The sequence below is a fragment of the Schistocerca americana genome, chromosome 4 (genome assembly GCF_021461395.2).
Source record: "Schistocerca americana isolate TAMUIC-IGC-003095 chromosome 4, iqSchAmer2.1, whole genome shotgun sequence".
Classification (NCBI taxonomy): domain Eukaryota; kingdom Metazoa; phylum Arthropoda; class Insecta; order Orthoptera; family Acrididae; genus Schistocerca; species Schistocerca americana.
The window spans coordinates 429,236,061-429,251,721 of NC_060122.1; positions in this window are offsets into that span (position 1 = coordinate 429,236,061).

The window sequence follows — 15,661 nt, forward strand, 5'->3', positions numbered from 1 at the left end:
GGGTTGCCATCTCAGCTCTTGGTATTCATGTAATTATCTCTCTTTTCTCCAAAGGTCTCTTTCATGTTCCCACCTTTTCCCTATTCATGCATGAATCTACAGTTTTTTGTCATTTAGCCTTTCATCCTTAGACATTTTGCACTTCCTGTCAATTTCATTTTCTAAATGTCAGTGTTCGCTTTTGCCTGCTTCATCTTCTGGACTTCTGTATTATCTCCTTTCAGCTATTAAATTCAATATTTCATGAATTATTCGGGGATTTCTATTGAGCCTTGTCTCTTTGCCTATTTGATCCTCTGCTACCTTCTATATTTCATTTCTCAAAGCTATCCATTCGTCTTCCATACTATTCCTTTACTCTGTTTCAGTTAATCGCTGCCGTTTACTCCGTTTGACGCTTTAAGTAAGGTCCATTTCTTAAAATTTATCCAAGTCTCATCGTCTTAATTTCCTTTTTTGCAGTTTCTTCAGTTTTAAGCTGCAGTTCATTGTCAAGAAATTACGCTCATAGTCCACATCTGCATCTAGAATTATACTGAAATTTAAAATTTAGTTCATACATTAATATTTAAACGTGTTTGAAACCTTCTGGTGTCTCCAGGTCTCTTCCATACATACAACCTTCTCTCATATTCTTAAAGCAAGTGTAGGCAATGAATAAATTATGGTCTGTGCGAAGTTCTACCAGGCAGCTTCTGTTTCATTTCTTTCCCTCAGTCCATATTCTTCGGCTGTTCAACTTCTCTCCGTTTTCCTACTATCAAATTCCAATCTCCCATCAGAATTAAATTTTGGATTCTCTTAACTATCCGAACAATTTCTCTTATTTCATCACACATTGTTTCAAACACTTAATCATCTGCGAACCTAATAGGCATATAAACTTGTGCTACTGTCATGTATGATGGCTTTGTGTCCATCTTGGCCATGATAATGCATTCACCATGCAGTTCATAGTACGGGTTCAACGCATTCCCATTTTATTATTGATTATTAAATATACTCTTTCTTTTCCTCTGTTTGATTCTTTATTTATGACCCTGTACCGACTAGAAATTCTGTTCTTCCTGCCAGCACACTACTTTAATTCCTATTATTTCTCACTTCAACCTATCCAATTCTCTTTTTGAATCCTATAACCTGACTACCCGACTTGGGGATATAACATCCACGTAGAATGTAGAACCCCAGTTTTGTTTTTCACGATGACGACCTCCTCTCGAGAAGTCTCCGCTAGGAGATGCGAATGGGGGACTATTTCACCTCCGGACTACTTTACCCAAGAGGGTCCCATCATCATTTAGCCACACAGTATAGCTGCATGCTCTCGGAAAAAATAACAGCTGTACTTTTCTTCGCAGTTGTTTGCAGTACCAACATATCTAGGCCATTTTGGCTAATGTCACAAGGCTAGGTCAGTCAACCATACACACTATTGCCCCTGCAGCTACTGAAAAACCTGCTGCTCCCCACCCATCCTCCCCTTCTCAGGTACCAGAAGTTAGATTGGCCTCTCCACAGATACCCCTCCGTAGTGGTTGTATCGTTGGAGCACGCGGGACACCCACATCGGCACAGTCCATGGTTTATGTGTGTGTTGGTGGGGGGGGGGGGGGGGCAGGTTTGAGAATACGATATTTAGTATTTAGCCTTTGTGGGATTTGCTCATCTTTCCTTTTCGGATCAGATCATTTTATTCATTAGATTGATGTTTATATTTTTGCATGAATATCAGAGCGTTAGTGATAAGGATGATATGCTTAGAAGTAATACCGCTTTTAAACTGAATGACTCAATCTAAACCAACTATAAATTAAATAAATCACTAAATAATTGAAAAAAATCAAAGCGTATTTTATCATCGGAACTTTTCTCCGGTGGAGACACTATGGAACTGCAGATTTGTGTCTTTGGCGTTGTACGCTTCAGCACCTAAGATTTAGTCGGTTGCCGTTCAACATGCAGGACACGTAGACGTAAGGAAGTTTTCGGCTCAACCACCAATGCACTGTTATCTTATAATACCATTAGTGATAGCCGCCTACCCGCCTACAAGGTGGCACTCATATCATACCAAGAAACAATGGAAAAATTCTGTGTAGTTATGAAGTAGCAAACTAATCTGGAGAAAAATACTATCGCAATATACGGAAAAAAGTTATTTTCTCCCTAAGCCAGTGGAAATAACTGTCATGCACCCAAAATGAAATTTTCACTCTGCAATGGAGTGAGCGCCGATATAAAACTTCTTGGCAAATTAAAACTGTGTGCCAGACCGAGATTCAAACTCGTAGCGTGGGTAGCTAAGTCGGTAGAGCATTTGCCCGAAAAAGGCTAAGGCCCGTAGTTGGAGTATCGGTCCAAGAAGTTTTAATCTACAAGGAAGTTTCATATTGGAGCACATTCCGCCGCAAAATTTCATTCTAAAAACATATTCCAGGCTGAGACTAATCCATGTCTCCGCTACATCCTTTATTCCAGGAGTGCTGGTCCTGAAGGCAGAAGAATCAGCACTGCATGAGGCATGAGGATGCAATATGAAATGGAAACCACTGATTTAAAGATACATAACGAGTATCCACAGGTCATGTGCCCTGTAGCTGAGAAGTGACATGATGATCTCTCTGTTGGAAAAATACTCCGGATCAGTCCCCCATTCTGATCTCCGGGAGGGGACAGTCAAGAGGGAAGTAACCATGGTAAAAAGACTGAATAACCAACGAAAGAATAAACTCTCTAGGAATCGGCGGCGTGGGATGTCAGAAGTTTTAACGTGGCAGGGAACCTAGAAAATCGGAAAAGCGAAACACTGAGGCTCAATTCAGATGTAGAGGGAGTCAGTGAAGGGAAAAGAAGTCATGGATTTCTGGTCAGATGAGTACATAGTAAAATTAACAGCATCAGAAAATGGAATAACTGTTCCCTGACAGGGTTGTTTCTCATCAGAATCGACGGCAAACCAGCACCAGCAACAAAAGTTAAGGTATACACACCGACGTCGGGGGCAGAAAATGAAGAGATAGAGAAACTGTATAAGGATATCGAACGGATAATTCAGTGTTTAAACGAGATGAAAATCTAATAGTCATTGAGGATTGGAACGCGGTTGTAGGGAAAAGAGTAGAAGAAAAGGTTGCAGGAAAATGTGGACTCGGTAGTTGTAATGACAAACAAGAAAGACTTATTGAGTGCTGCAATACATTTCAGCCAGTAATAGCGAATACTCTGTTTAATAATCACAAGAAGAGGAAGTATACTAGGAAAAGGCCGGGAAATACGGGAAAATTCCAGTCAGATTACGTCATGATCAGGCAGAGATTCCGAAATCAGATATTGGATTGTAAGGCGCAGCCAGGAGAAGATATAGAATCAGATCACAGATTAGTAATTATGAAGAATAGGCTGAAGTTTAAGACACCAGTCAAGATGAATCAATGCGCATAGAAGCGGGATATCGTAGGGCCAAGGAATGAAGAACTACGTATAAAGTTCTCTCACGCTATAGATACCGCGATAAAGAATAGCTCAGTAGGCAGTTCAGTTGAAAAAGACAATCATAGGAGTTGAAAAGAAAAGCATATGTACAAGAAACGTAACTGACAAGAAACCGTGGGTAACAGAGAATATACTTCAGTTGATCGACGAAAGAAGGAAGAACAAAAAAGTTCAGAGAAATTCAGGATACAGAATACAGAATGCAGAAAAAATCACTGCAGTGAAGCTAAGGAGAATTGGCTGAACGAAAAATATGAAGAAATCGAAAAAGAAATGATTGTTGGAAGGACTGACGCAGCACCCAGAAAGTCAAATCAACCTGTGCTGAACTTAAAAGCTAGGCCTCTATGAGGGGGAGGACATGCTAGATGAGGTGATGGAAGAAGAAACTGGAGTCTACTGGGAAGAGATAGGGGATCCAGTATTAAAATCAGAATTTCAAGGAGCTTTGGATGACTTACAATCAAATGAGGGAGAGGGAATAGATAACATTCCATCGGAATTCATAAAATCATTGAGCAGATTGACGACCAAACGACTATTCACGTTGGTGTCTAGAATGTATAAAACAGGCGATATACAATCAGACTTCCGGTAAGACATCATCCACACGATTCCGAAGACACTAAGAGTCAACAACTTCGAAAATTTTCGCATCATCAATGTAACAGCTGATGCATCAAAGATGCAGACAAGAATATCTACATCTACATCTACATGACTACTCTGCAATTCACATTTGAGTGCTTGGCAGAGGGTTCATCGAACCACAATCATACTATCTCTCTACCATTCCACTCCCGAACAGCGCGCGGGAAAAACGAACACCTAACCCTTTCTGTTCGAGCTCTGATTTCTCTTATTTTATTTTGATGATCATTCCTACCTATGTAGGTTGGGCTCAACAAAATATTTTCGCATTCGGAAGAGAAAGTTGGTGACTGAAATTTCGTAAATAGATCTCGCCGCGACGAAAAACGTCTTTGCTGTAATGACTTCCATCCCAACTCGCGTATCATATCTGCCACACTCTCTCCCCTATTACGTGATAATACAAAACGAGCTGCCCTTTCATCCACCCTTTCGATGTCCTCCGTCAATCCCACCTGGTAAGGATCCCACACCGCGCAACAATATTCTAACAGAGGACGAACGAGTGTAGTGTAAGCTGTCTCTTTAGTGGACTTGTTGCATCTTCTAAGCGCCCTGCCAATGAAACGCAACCTTTGGCTCGCCTTCCCCACAATATTATCTATGTGGTCTTTCCAACTGAAGTTGTTCGTAATTTTAACACCCAGGTACTTAGTTGAATTGACAGCCTTGATAATTGTAGTATTTATCGAGTAATCGAATTCCAACGGATTTCTTTTGGAACTCATGTGGATCACCTCACACTTTTCGTTATTTAGCGTCAACTGCCACCTGCCACACCATACAGCAATCTTTTCTAAATCGCTTTGCAACTGATACTGGTCTTCGGATGACCTTATTAGACGGTAAATTACAGCATCATCTGCGAACAACCTAAGAGAACTGCTCAGGTTGTCACCCAGGTCATGTATATAGATCAGGAACAGCAGAGATCCCAGGACGCTTCCCTGGGGAACACCTGATATCACTTCAGTTTTACTCAATGATTTGCCGTCTATTACTACGAACTGCGACCTTCCTGACAGGAAATTACGAATCCAGTCGCACAACTGAGACGATACCCGATAGGCCCGCAGCTTGATTAGAAGTCGCTTGTGAGGAACGGTGTCAAAAGCTTTCCGGAAATCTAGAAATACGGAATCAACTTGAGATCCCCTGTCGATAGCGGCCATTACTTCGTGCGAATAAAGAGCTAGCTGCGTTGCACAAGAACGATGTTTTCTGAAACCATGCTGATTACGTATCAATAGATCGTTCCCTTCGAGATGATTCATAATGTTTGAATTCAGTATATGCTCCAAAACCCTACTGCAAACCGACGTCAATGATATAGGTCTGTAGTTCGATGGATTACTCCTACTACCCTTCTTAAACTCTAGTGCGACCTGCGCAATTTTCCAATCTGTAGGTACAGATCTATCGGTGAGCGAGCGGTTGTATATAATTGCTATGTAGGGAGCTATTGTATCAGCGTAATCTGAAAGGAACCTAATCGGTACACAATCTGTACCTGAAGACGTGCCCGTATCAAGCGATTTGAGTTGCTTCGCAACCCCTAAGGTATCTACTTCTAAGAAACTCATGCTAGCAGCTGTTCGTGTTTCAAATTCTGGAATATTCCATTCGTCTTCCCTGGTGAAGGAATTTCGGAAAACTGCGTTCAATAACTCCGCTTTAGTGGCACAGTCGTCGGTAACAGTACCATCGGCACTGCGCAGCGAAGGTATTGACTGCGTCTTGCCGCTTGTGTACTTTACATACGACCAGAATTTCTTCGGACTTTCTACCAAATTTCGAGATAATGTTTCGTTGTGGAACCTATTAAAGGCATCTCGCATTGAAGTCCGTGCCAAATTTCGCGCGTCTGTTAATTTTAGCCAATCTTCGGGATTTCGCGTTCTTCTGAACTTCGCATGCTTTTTCCGTTGCCTTTGCAACAGCGTTCGGACCTGTTTTGTGTACCACGGGGGATCAGTTCCATCTCTTACCAATTTATGAGGTATGAATCTCTCAATTGCTGTTGCTACTATATCTTTGAATTTGAGCCACATCTCGTCTACATTTGCATAGTCAGTTCGGAAGGAATGGAGATTGTCTCTTAGGAAGGCTTCTAGTGACACTTTATCCGCTTTTTTAAATAAAATTATTTTGCGTTTGTTTCTGGTGGATTTGGAAGAAACGGTATTGAGCCTAGCTACAACGACCTTGTGATCACTAATCCCTGTATCAGTCATGATGCTCTCTATCAGCTCTGGATTGTTTGTGGCTAAGAGGTCAAGTGTGTTTTCGCAACCATTTACAATTCGCGTGGGTTCGTGGACTAACTGCTCGAAATAATTTTCGGAGAAAGCATTTAGGACAATCTCGGAAGATGTTTTCTGCGTACCACCGGTTTTGAACAAGTATTTTTGCCAACATATTGAGGGAAGGTTGAAGTCCCCACCAACTATAACCGTATGAGTGGGGTATTTATTTGTTACGAGACTCAAATTTTCTCTGAACTGTTCAGCAACTATGTCATCGGAGTCTGGGGGTCGGTAGAAGGAGCCAATTATTAACTTAGTTCGGCTGTTAAGTATAACCTCCACCCATATCAATTCGCACGGAGTATCTACTTCGACTTCACTACAAGATAAACCGCTACTGACAGACACAAACACTCCACCACCAATTCTGCCTAATCTATCTTTCCTGAACACCGTCTGAGACTTCGTAAAAATTTCTGCAGAACTTATTTCAGGCTTTAGCCAGCTTTCTGTACCTATAACTATTTCGGCTTCTGTGCTTTCTATTAGCGCTTGAAGCTCAGGGACTTTCCCAGCACAACTACAACAATTTACAACTACAATTCCGACTGTTCCTTGATCCAAGCACGTCCTCTATTTGCCATGCACCCTTTGAGATTGCAGCCCACCCCGTACTTTCCCGAGGCCTTCTAACCTAAAAAACCGCCCAGTCCACGCCACACAGCCTCCGCTACCCGTGTAGCCGCCAGTTGAGTGTAGTGAACTCCTGACCTATTCAGCGGAACCCGAAACCCCACCACCCTATGGCGCAAGTCAAGGAATCTGCTGCCAACCAGGTCGCAAAACCGTCTGAGCCTCTGATTCAGACCCTCTACCCGGCTCTGCACCATAGGTCCGGAGTCGGTTCTGTCAACGATGCTGCAGATGGTGAGCTCTGCCTTCATGTCGTAAGCAAGACCGGCAGCCTTCACCAAATCAGATAGCCGCTGGAATCCAGAGAGAATTTCCTGAGATCCAAAGCGACACACGTCACTAGTGCCGACATGTGCCACCACCTGCAGCTGGCTGCACCCTGTGCTCTTCATGGCATCCGGAAGAACCATTTCCACATCAGGAATGACTCCACCCGGAACGCACACGGAGTGCACACTGGATTTCTTCTCCTCCTTAGCCGCCATATCCTTAAGGGGTCCCATTACGCGCCTAACATTGGAGCTCCCAACTACCAATAAGCCCACCCTCTGTGATTGCCCGGCCGACCACGGTGGCCACGCGGTTCTAGGCGCTGCAGTCCGGAACCGCGCGACTGCTACGGTCGCAGGTTCGAATCCTGCCTCGGGCATGGCTGTGTGTGATGTCCTTAGGTTAATTAGGTTTAAGTAGTTCTAAGTTCTAGGGGACTGATGATCTCAGATATTAAGTCCCATAGTGCTCAGAGCCATTTGAACCATTTTTTTGTGATTGCCCGGACCTTGAAGGCTGAGAATCATCCTCTGAAACAGGGCAGGCAGCTGCATCTAGCTCAGCCAGAGACAGTGCCTGAAACCTGTTTGTCAGACGCGCCGGGGAGGCTTTCTGATCAGCCTCCGGGGATGTCTTTCGCTGCCTGCCACGCCTTGGAACGACCTCCCAATCAACCACAGGCGAGGGCTCAGCCCCACTGCGGGCAGCAACCGGGGCAACCACAGCGGCAGACCGATCTGGGGACAGACGGGACGAGGTTGACATCCCCGTCATACCCAAGTCCGGCTCCCCACAGTGGTGCCCATTGGCAACAGCCACAAGCTGCGCGACCGAAGTCAGCGCCGCTTGCAGCTGTGAGCGAAGGGATGCCAACTCAGCCCTCATCCGAACACAGCAATCACAGTCTCTGTCCATTCTAATCGATGTTGAACAACAGTTACTGAAACACGAGTCCGTGCCTAGATAATGCAAGGGAAACACACACGCAATTTAAGTAAGAATCTACGAAGTAAACATTAAAGCGCGATGCTACAACTCTCAAATACTATAATACGCCCGAAATTTATGAATTAAACAATGCAAGCACCAAAAACACGCAAAGAAATTAAGAATTAAACTATGTAACAAATGAGTGAGCTAGGGGTATACGACTTGCTGCTGCAGCTGCTTATCCAACGGCGGCAGGGAGCACACGTACATAACAATGGAAAAGAAAACTGAGGACCCGTTATATGACGATCAGCTTGGCTTTATGAAATGGGAAGGCATCAGAGAGGGAGTTCTGACGTTGCGGTTGATAATGGAAGCAAGACTGAAGAAAAATAAAGATATTTGTCGACCGGGGAAAAGCGTTCGACAATGTAAAATGATGCAGGACGTTCGAAATTCCGAAAAAATAAAAGTAACCATAGGGAAACATGGGTAATACATAATATTTGCAACACGCAATAGGGAACAATGAGGTTGGAAGACCAAGAACGAAGTGCTCGGATTAGAAAAGGGTGTAAGACAGGGACGTAGTCTTTCGCACCTATTGTTCAACCTTTCCTTCGAAGAATTAATGACGTAAATAAAAGAGATTTTCGACAGTGGTATTAAAATTCAAGGTGAAAGGATATCAGTGATAAGATTTGCTGATGACCTTGCTATCCTTACTGAATTACAGGATGCGTTGAAAGGAATTAACAGTCTAATGAGTACAGAATATGGACTAACTTTACATTAGAAAGGGGTACCACGAAGTAGACGAAGTTAAGGAATTCTTCTAACTAGGCAACACAATGATCCATGAGGGACGGAGCAAGGAGGACATATATAGCAGACTAGTACTGGAGAAAAACGCATTCCTGGCAAAGAGAAGTCTACTAGTATCAAACATAGGTCTCAATTTGAGGAAGAAATTTCGGGGAAAGTACGTTTGGAGCACAGCATTGTGTGGTAGGGAAACATGGATTGGCTCTGAGCACTATGGGACTTAACTTCTAAGGTCATCAGTCCCCTAGAACTTAGAACTACTTAAACCTAACTAACCTAAGGACATCACAAACATCCATGCCCGAGGCAGGATTCGAACCTGCGACCGTAGCGATCGCGTGGTTCCAGACTGTAGCGCCCAGAACCGCTCGGCCACCCTGGCCGGCGAAACATGGATTGTGATGAATCCTGAACAGAAGAGGATCAAAGCATCTGAGGTGTAGTGCTACAGACGAATGTTGAAAATTAGCTGCACTGACAAGGTAAGGAATGGGGAGGCTCTCCGCAGAATCGGCAAGGAAATATATGTATGGAAAATACTGACAAGAAGAAGAGACAGGACGAGAGGACTTCTATTATAACATCAGTGAAAAACTTCCATGGTGCTAGAGGGAGCTGTACAGGGTAAAAACCATAGAGGAAGACGGAGATTGGAATACATCCAGCAAATAATGAGGGCGTAGGTTGTAATTGCTACTCTGAGATAAAAAGGTTGGCACAGAAGATGAATTCGTGGCGGGCCACATCAGACCAGTCAGAAGATTGACAAGTCAAAATAATGCATCTGATTTCTTAGTATAAGTACTGTCTTACGATTGTGTTTATTCTATGTGTATGATTAATGTTAGAAAATTTGTTAAGAACGATGGGCTGGAAATAATATAGACGCTAACCTTGTCTGGAATAATAAATACATAATCCGTACTTCTGAATAGATTAAAGCCTATTAGAATTTTGAACTGTCAAACTAAAATTCCTCCTCAGATGTGTTCTTCATAGTTTTTCGCTGGAAACCTACTTACGGATAAAATTCTTTAAATGGGGTGATTTCTGAGAGTTCATCAAAAGAGAAAGGTGCATGTCCCATAGTGGTAATTCCATATTTTTCTACTGCATTTTTAGCCTCATTGATAATACGACTTCATTTACATCAAAAAGCCTACGCCACTTAACTTCTTATGGTTGATGCTGTCCACACAACATGGTGGAGCGGTTGTCGTATTCACTATCTGGATAGTTTTCAACAGCTGTGATTAATACCAGTAATGCAATACGGAACGGACAACGCGCATTTTCGCACCTAGGGCTAAGGAATTTATGAGAAGCAAGATTTCGCCCCGGGAGGACGCAGAAAGGAAATCTCTCTCTTGGCATTTCAAGCTTATATGTCAGTGGCTTATCAAACTTCCCATTTTTCCTTAAGATCTTGCAAGCGCCGGGAGACTGGAGAATACTAAGGATCCGCATTTCACTGTCACCGATGGCTAGATAAGGAAGGTCTAGTTCATTGACGTTCAGGTGATTTGTAGCTAGTTTGGAAGTTTTTAATGCACCGCTATGCCGTTTGTGTATTCACAGTCTCAGATTCTAATCGAGGTCAAGTTATGTGATTTACATCCACCTGACATGTAGGCAATCACGTTGTAGTGACCTTCGATTAATCTGTTGCTACTGCGTCGGTACGTGTTTGAAATATTAGTTTTGGACGCGCTGGATCCGTTTGTCGTTGTTTATAAATGTACATTTGATGCCCATCGGCCACAAGCAACCACAACATATTTTTTTCTGAGTACTGCAGAAAATTTGCTAAGAATACTTTTTTATAACAACACTTTTTAATGTAATGTTTTACAATGTAACATTTTTCTTACGCTTCTCAAACGTTTATTTCATACATCCAAAGTAGCTGGACCCCAGTCCATGTTATAGTGGGAACAAATGCCTCTTACGTTTAGAGTACACGTTCCTGAAGTATAAAAAATACTTTTCTTTTTTACTGATTACGATGTTCGTCTAAGAACGTAAGATAAAGTGAAATAAGTGAATTGTGTTGCAGTGTGAGGTAGATTTTTCTCTGATACATTGCCATAACGAAACACTTAACACTTACTTTATGCCCTTGAATTCTGAAGTTGTCATTACGTGGTTTCTTACTCCTTCCCTCAGAACATTAACCCTGACCCATACTGCACTAGCTCGTTGAAACATAACAATTGAACAATAAAGTGAAAAATATTCAAATATTATTAAGTACAATTTATAAGAAGGATGAATTAGTATACCATAAAATGCGTCTCAGGGCACCAAGAGCAAAACATATCTTACGTCCTTCGCTGTAATAGCGAGCTGCTATAACTTGTCCACAATACTCCCGAGAAACTGATCCATAAAGAGACGATATGCAAGGCGACTCAGAATTTACTCAAATTCTTAATAACAAGTCGCCGTCATCATAAGCTACGTTACATCCACTGCTGGATAAACGTTTTCTGCATACTGAAGCATTTCCTTCTTCAGTTACACGTAACCAGGTTACTTCTGTACGCTTTCTAATACTGTCTACCCTGTAGATTAGATTAGATTCAGTTTTCGTTCCACATACCCAAAAAAGAGATGATTCTCGTACGTGTGGAACATGTCAGAAAGTATAACATAAAAACATAAAACATTTGAATGTAATGCTTACTACCCTGATCGTTTGTCAGGAGATTGTCGAAATAGGTGAATACAATGCGGTAAAGTGGAACAGCTAATATTTACGGATTTAACACGCTGTCAGACTGAAACATTGTTATGCACTATTCATATGATACACAAAATACCTAATCTTGACTGTTGTGTTCAAGTGCTGTCAAAACTGAAATCTAACAGACATTTTTACTTAAGCTGGCTTAGCAGCTATCTATTAAGATATTCATCTACGGAGTAGAAGGAGTTGCTTATCAAAAAGTCTTTCAATCTCTGTTTAAACTGTGCTTCATCTGAAACCAAGTTTTTAATGGTTGTTGGCAATTTATTGAAAATGTGTTACTGAATACTGGATTCTTTTTTGGGCCAAGCTAAGTGACATTAGGTAGATTGTTTTCATTGCTGGTATTGATACTATGTATTGAGCTATTGGCTGGAAATATCTCTATTACTTGCAAGAAATTTCATTAAAGAATAAATATACTCAGAAGCAGTGGTTAGAATACAAAGTTCCTTGAACAGGTTTCTACATAATGTTCTTGAATTTACACCACAAATGATCCATATCACATGCTTTTGCACCCTAGAAACTTTTGCTCAGTTTGATGAGTTACCCGATAATATGATCCCGTATGACATACTGTAATAGAATGAAACTAAGCAAAGTATGCAAGTTTTTTTTATATTTATATCTCCTACATCTGACACCATTCTCACTGCAAAAACAGACTTGTTTAGGCGCTTAAGCAATTCTGTGGTATGCCCTTCCCAACTGAATTTTTTATCTAGTTGTATCCCAGAAATTTAACAATGTCAACCTCTTCGATCTGCATGTCTTCATGTTATATACATGCTGCTATCGAGTTTTCGTCTGTGTCCTCTTGTCTCATGGAATCGATTAAAGAAGGTCCTTGGTTCATTCTCTCCCAGCTCCTCTAACTGCATGTCCCATCCAGGTCCGTTTCATCCTCATTACAACCACAATCTTCTCTCCGACTTCCCCTTACAGTCTGTCCTACATCCATTTGCTTGTTTTCCTGTCGTTTCTAGTTATTTCTATACATTACTCTCTGCGAAATACTCTGCTTTCGAACAACTTTCATATTCAAGTTCAAGTCTCACCACCATAAGTCAAAAGTGACGTAGGCAATAGTCAATAACTTTCCTTTTTAGGCATTGCAGCGAAGTTTCTGAGACATGGAAATTAAGGAGTCTATCGAAACAAAGACGTCGGGAAACCTAAGTAACCGGAACAGTGGTTTCAACCCAAGTAAGGCTTGGAAACCACAAACAGTTTATTAAAATCTCGTCGGCCGTCTCACCCATTACAGCTGGAAAAGGTCGAGTGAATGAACCTTTGACGGAAAAACAGTGCAGACTCCGTAAAACATCTGAGTATCAAAGGATATGGCGTGAGCAGGGAATGGAACTACGTAGATTATAAACAGCAGCGCAACATCAAAAATACGAGTACTTCATAGCCTGCTTGAAATCCAGGCAGCGAGTAAGCATTATAACGCAGATCGCAGCACCTGAAGAAGATGGTCGTGTTGGTCGTTGAAGTACCCACGAATACACTGTCAGCCCAAAAAGTTCCGAGACTGAGACATGGTATACAAAGCGACGTCAGCGCAGCTATTATGGTGGCAGCTTGAACTAACAACTACAAACACACAGTCATTCGACGAGTCACTTGTGAGAAGACAGTGTGAAGTAGTGGACGTGAGGCCGTAGTGCGTCAACGTTGTTGTGTCTCAAATCGTAATAGGACAACATCTCTGAATCAAATGTTGAAATCAGTCTCCACAATGTTTTGGAGAAGAGAAAAGTGTCTTCAAAGTTTTTTCCACTGAACCTGACTTGCAAATAGAAACATTGGCTTGTGGACTCCAGTCGCGACTTGACTGGAATGGCAAACGTGAATAATTCGTAACAATAAATTATGAATGGGTCCGCCTTTTTGCAAATACACAATTTATTGTTTTGTTTTAACACCAAAATATGTCTTACGACAGTTGTGGCATTCTCAGTGGGTTTTTTCCTTTATTTCTCTTTTATTTTACATCGTATGTTGCGTGTGGCTGCCAACCGAAATTAACCACAGGTCTAAATCAATACATCACGTCATCGTTGCAGTATTTGGCTAGTCCTGAGGTGGGACAAGTTTGTTTCTAAGTGCAAAATGTGTTTTTGTGTAGTTTAAGTGAATGTTTTCTCCTGGTCGTTTGTAAATACTGCCCCTAGCTATGTTCCTGTGGCTTCCCGTTTCACCGAACAAATTTACGTTTCTGATGCGCTTCCGAATCAAGACACATTTCCGACTCGAGTCGGAAGCACATCAGAAACATAAATTTCTGTGGTGATACGCGTGTCCAGGCCACAGAAACATAGTAAGAAACCGTATTTACAAGCGAGTAGGAGATAACGTTCAGCTCAACTACACACAAACACATTTAGCACGTAGAAATAAACTTGTCACAGCTCAGAACTAGCCAAATACTACAATGATGACATGGCGTACTAATATAGACCGATGATTTCGGTTGGCAGCCACAGGACACACACACAATGTAAAATAAAAGGAAAGGAAAAGAAAAAAAGCCACTGAGGGTGCCACAACTGGGGTGAAACATGTTTGGATAATAACTTGCGTACTTTCAAAATGGCGGACCCATCCTTAATTCATTATTATTCTTCTGCAAGCGCGCAAGCTGAGCTCAAAACTCAAAAATGATCATATGATTCTTTTCTGGGAAAAATCATCACGACTGACGTGACTTGGTCTTAAAAGTATGAAGCTAACACAGAACGACAAAGTGCAGAGGGTTCGCCAAGCCTGAAGTATGTGCGAATGTGACGCGGAAGTTGAACATCATCCCCGAAAAGGACTTTTCTGGCAATTTCACACAGTTTTGCGCTTCTCTGCGTTGTACTCAAGTGGAGAAGATTGTGTAGACACCTAAAGCATGAAAACCGCCATATCAACTAGTCTCCATTTTTTTTAACGGGGGTACCACGTCAAACGGGCCGACTTGGAGCAGGAGAGGCACCACAGGACATTTTAATTTCCACTGTCTATACTTTCACAAGTAAATTCGTAAAACTTTGTCAGCATGACCAGGAAGGATTCAGGATTCACAATCGTAGCAGCGGAAGTTCAAAAACATAACAAAATATTTTTTTTTTTTACATGTTAAATTTCATTATTTTTTTCACTTACTATTGGCTGCATTTGTTGCTGTAGGTACACTTTTCTTCATAAGTAAGAGAGACTGTTCGACGAATTTTGCACAGCATACAAACCATACTTACAGGTGTCCGAAACTCTAGAATCTATTTAATTTATGAAAAAATGAATGAGCTGTTACGTTTTAAACTTTATGTTTAGAAAAAACATCAAATATTGTAGTTAATTATCTCAATTTTTACCACAGTTTTTAATAGGTTTGGAAAATTCTAGAGTTTCATACACCTGTAACTATGGTTTGTATGCTGTGCAAAATTCATCAAATAATCTCTCTTACTTGTGAAGAAAAATGTACCTATAGCAACAAATGCAGCCAACAGTAAGAAAAAAAGATGAAATTTCATATCTAAAAAAATTTTAATTTGTTATGTTTTTGCACTTCCACTGCTAAGAGTGTGAATCATCAATCCTTCCTGGTCATGCTGACAAAGTTTTACAAATTTATTTGTAAAAGTATAGGCAGTGGAAATTAAAATGTCCTGTGGTGCCTCTCCTGCTCCAAGTCGGCCCGTTTGACGTCCTACGCCCCTTAACAGAGTCTCGAAACTTTTTGGACAAACGGGATCACCAATTCGGCTCAACACCGAAAATACACCATTATCAGTAGCAGAATTTT